The following is a 5,000-nucleotide window of genomic DNA, read 5'->3' on the forward strand; positions in this document are numbered from 1 at the left end:
GGAACGTGAAGTGTCCACTGTTTGTCATCCTATGAGAATCCACCTTGCACATGCATCTTATTGGGCAAATAAATAACATATACCTTGGGCTGGTGGCATAACGATCGTCATTTCTGCTCCGGCAGAGCTGTACAAATTGACAGCTATGACATAGCATACATTGCCCTTTAAGGGCTAATCGTTAGCTTTTGAGCACAGTAAAGTTTTTCTACTCATACTGCTTTCTACAGCTTTTGTCTGATGTCAAATGAAATTAATGAAAGCGGACCACGCACTCAAATAAGGCTGATTAGGGTTTGGCGATTATAGAGCCTTCTTAAATGAAAAGAGCTACTCGTTAGCTCCCGTGGCAATGAGTCATCGTAGCAATGTCTTTCGAAGTTAATTCCCAACGACCGGATGTTAACCAACTGTATGGTGAAGGATGATATATAGGCCTAATTGAACAGAGATCTTTCCTGGGATGTAGCAAGGGACGCATGGCTTTGCAAAAATTGAAATATTACATGGTTTAGTTTCGGCTTAAGGTCTCTAAGATAGAACATCTCAACGATCAGGCAGTGAACCTTGTTCACATACTTTTTGAGATCTTAAAATTCTTTTCGATTTTTCTCTTCCTAAGGTCTCGGTGGCCTCATGGTTAGAGTGCTCGACTCCGGATCGAGTGGGCCGGGTTCGGGTCCTGGCCGGGGACATTGTGTTGTGTTCTTGGGCACGACACTTTACTCTCACGGTGCCTCTCTCCACCCAGATCTATGCATAAATGGGTACCGGTGAATTTAATGCTGGGGTAACCCTGCGATGGACTAGCATCCCATCCAGGGGGGAGTAGAAATACTCCTAGTCGCTTCATGCTACAGAAACCGGAGATAAGTGCCGGCCTGATGGGCCTTCTAGGCTCGTAGCAGACTTTACCTTTACCTTTACCTAAGGTCTCGGTAAAGGAAAATAACGTGTTCGCAGAAAGTGAAATTGTCGCACCGCTATTTTTTGCATAGGGTCAAACTATATATCATATTAATTTTAATGGAGTGAATTATTCGAATAAAGTCTTAGTTTTTTAGTATTTAATATTGTCTTTTAGTATTGACGGCTCAAACTCAGAACGACCGAGTCTGCTTCAGAAACTCCTGCCCCTTCACTTTATTGCGAAAATAACCGCACTTTGTTGCATCTTAGTCACGGATGAATGCACTCCAATACCGTTTGAGGAATTTTTGATATGTTCAGAATCGAAAGAAATATCACGCTCACAGTCCAAACACATACTAAATTTGGGAAGAAAAAGTGCCATAACATCAGTCTCCGAAGACAAACGAAACATTCCTCAAACGGCATTTGGGGTACAATCATTTACTAAAACTGAAAATTTTGAAGCGATATCTTAAAACCCGTCGGGAGGTCTGAGAAGTTTTAATTTTGGCTTCAAAAATCGAGCAAGGAGATTTCACGTGGAGTTCATGGTCTGCTGAATAACTCCTACCCCTACTTGAAAGTCAATTGAGCTGAGCCAATCAGTCTTTGGGCAGAACAGTTTTGGCTCTGTTTGTTCTCTCGAGAGGCGATCACTAGGGTTTTTTGGTTTCGTTTTCGATAGTTTTTTGTTCAGCTCGATTGTAGAATCATGTATGACGAGCTTTTGTAGTTTCTGTGAGAACTATTTACTACTTGTAGCTTTTGTTGAGTTTTGAATCGATGATAGAGAGAGTTTTGTCGATTTATAACCCAGACTGGACTACTGGATTTAATCTTTTTTTTCTCAACGAGATGTCAAGTTATTGTGGAACGTTTGGTACCTCAAGATTATGGAAATGTCAATTAAAATCTTTGGACTGGACTGTACAACACGCAGCACGGAATTTTAGACTATTAAGCATTAAGAGAAATGGAGTACAGATGTTGTCTTCTTGTCTTCGTCAAATTCGGCGAAGGTATGGGGACATCCCTAATCGATCGGATGCTGGTGTCTTAAATTAAGGTAAGAATTGCACTGGTTTGTCGTCAGTTCCAGCTTGAACAAGACGAGATCACAGGCCGGCGGTTCCGTGTTGCCTGCCTCGTCAATTTTCTCGAATTTTCTTGACTCTCTAAGCGGCGGTCGAGAAAAGATCTGGAAAAATGACGCCTAAAACAGCTGGGAACGGCCAAAAAAACATAACACGGGACTCAGTTAACACTTTGTTTGATCTTTCATTGAATTATTTGTTTTCAAACTTTATTGCCGAGCAAATCGCAACCGCCCTATGACCCTATTGACGAGGGTCAACAAGCCCGAAATTAAACTGCTGTTAACTTTGCGTCTGCTTTCTAGATTGAGCGCTAATCATGCTACGTTTGGCCGACCGTAGATCCATTTTGAAGAGAATGCCGTCGTGAATGTTGTTGATCTGTCCTAAAATGCTTATGTTGATCCAACGTAATGCATAGATCCTTTCACGGCATTGCAGTCCTTAGTCACGGTTAAACGATTATTATCAAAATGGAAGGAAATCGACGTTTTTGACATTTGCGAAAAACCTGTCCGACAGATTTCACTATTTATTGCTATACATATTTTTTTTTTTTTTCGCTAAGGAAATCCTGAAAGGTGGGAACATCCTGAAGGGTAAGGGAAATCCTTAAGGTGGGGTCGTACGGCTAGATTAAAAGGCGTTTGAAATATCTAGTTTTTAGTCTCCCCTCACCCCGGAGGGGTCTTCGTTTTCGTAACACCCGTGGCTAATGGTGGATATTACATGTACGTCGTCGCTTCGAAGCTCTCTACCCACCTCCAACGGCTTCCCCGAACCCGTTAGGCTTCGTTTACCGAGAAGCAAATTCGGCTGATTATTCAACTTATGTGGTATGTACTAAAACAATATATTATTAACCTTTCAGTGTCGATGGAAGTGTTATATATTTATCTCTGCTTGGAAACTCCCATATTCAAATCCACTTCGGTGAATAACTTATTTACTCACCCACCAGATCGAAATAACTTACGGAGTCCTCACCTGATAATATGCAGTCTGGACTGACCACGAGCTTGGGAGTTCAACTGCAAAGACGAGAGTAAGAATATGATTCGACTTGCTCGGTGAAATATGACACAATGGCAGGGGATAAAAATAGGCAGAATTTAGCATACATCAATTATCTTTACTACGCAATCTGGCATTCTTTCCGAGTCTACGTTTGTCACGCAACCTTCGAACACAGGTCAAACATTCCACATGTCACTTGTTATAGGTCAGGTCAGACCTTTTGCACGGTGCTAAATAATTAATGAGGTCGGGGTCGGGGTGGGGTTCGGGGTCGGGAAATTATCTTAATTTCGAAAAACAAACTCCGATTTTCGGAAAGACTAAGTCAGATGCTCGCAAAAACCAACTTCGATTTTAAAACACACACAAAAAAAGTAAAAAAGAACAAAGTCCGATGTCGAGAAAAAAACTAAGATGTCCCTTAAGAACTTTCGTAGCTTCCCTAAGTTCCTTGATGTTTTTGACTAATTTCCACCATAAATGAAGGACAGATGCCGGTCATTCGAAAACAACAGTACAGGGGCCGGTTCCTGAAAGGAGGAATAAATTATACCTGACATAACAGTTACTCCAGAGATAAATCTGCTATTCTAACAGAACAGAATTTATTCCGGGGATAAAGGTATTCCTGGAATAAGGCACATTTATTACCCTTGTCCGCCTGTGAACCGCATGTTGACCCAGCGTTATCACAGAAAAACTGGCCCTTATGGAGTCCCACATAAATGCCACACATTAAGGGGGGATCAATCAGCCATGTTGCCAGCATGGTTGTCCTGATAGTGTAGTGGTCATCACACCCGACTAGTGATCAGGGGCTTTTCAGGGCCGATGAAACTCAACGAAACGACAGAACAGAACAACAGCAACTGTTAAGAATCCCAACTGGCCGGAGGCAAGCCAGTTGGCTATTTACAAGTGCAGCTGGGAAGTTGAACCAGGGCCTACCAGGATCAAATTCAACGAGTGGTCAGAGCGGGTCTTGAACCCGGGATCACCGGATCTCAAGGCAAGCGCCCTAACCACTGGGCCACACTGCTCCATGAAAAGTGCGTGATATCTGTAGCTAACAGGAAAAAAACTGAGCCCGTAAAAATCAAACACGTTTTTCATAGTTTTGGCAAATCGCAATTTGCCGTTAGAGAAATCCCGATGAACTACGCACATAAGTGCTTGGAACTTTTCTTCGGCTGTTACACAGAACTGAGCTCACCAATTCTAAATTATCCAGCCTAAATATCAACGAAAAGTTGACTGAGAAATTGATTTCATCCCAAATGAGTTTTAGAAGAGCGTGGATACGCCAGGGTGAGCAAAATGGTGAATAACAAAAGAAAGCTGTGTGCTACTTAATTTAAGATCAGACAAAGAACTTAGTGCCAATTAAGGTTAACAGCTATAAGCAATCCACGCTGTCTCACAAGTAATCTTATTTGCTTGCGTTCATAAGATAATTGACCCAAAAATGGAAGCAAAGTCTTTTCAGCCGCGCGCTGTATTTAATCCTATTATATGTTAAGCCTTCCCCAGAGACTTTCTTAAGGCCTCGTCAAATTAAACAAAGCAAGTCGATTTGATATACGTGATACTGTTGAATAAAGACCGCCACTGACGAATAATTGTATTGCTGACACAAATGAGAGAGCATCAACCGAGAAACAATTAATACCCAGCCAAAACAAAAGGCGCGTGTAAAACGACCACAGGAAACCGGAAATTGACTTAGAGAACAGGTCAACCTCCGGAACATTTACTCTCCCAAGCATCAATGATGAATGGTATATGAAATGAATCATATATGAACTGCGGATATGAAATCAAGCGAAGCCATGATCGTCGCAGTTATGAACGCAATTGCAAAAATTGCGTTCATAACTGCGACGAGCATAGCTTCGCTTGATCTCCCAAGCATGCTAGAAAACTAAACAGGCCCTTACATAAATAGTATTTAATACAAACGTAGACTATCTAGGCTCT

General features: G+C 41.8%; 1 protein-coding gene across 1 annotated transcript in view; it reads right to left on the minus strand.

The window, feature by feature from the left end:
* Positions 1-5,000, minus strand: part of LOC137985455 (rhamnosyl O-methyltransferase-like) — a 10,470-nt gene that overhangs the window by 4,468 nt on the left and 1,002 nt on the right. Inside the window, exon 2 of the mRNA XM_068833079.1 lies at positions 2,994-3,037. The gene's annotated coding sequence lies outside the window, so the exon portion shown is untranslated. The remainder of the gene's footprint in view (positions 1-2,993; positions 3,038-5,000) is intronic.

Source organism: Montipora foliosa, chromosome 14 (assembly GCF_036669935.1).
Source record: "Montipora foliosa isolate CH-2021 chromosome 14, ASM3666993v2, whole genome shotgun sequence".
Classification (NCBI taxonomy): Eukaryota; Metazoa; Cnidaria; class Anthozoa; order Scleractinia; family Acroporidae; genus Montipora; species Montipora foliosa.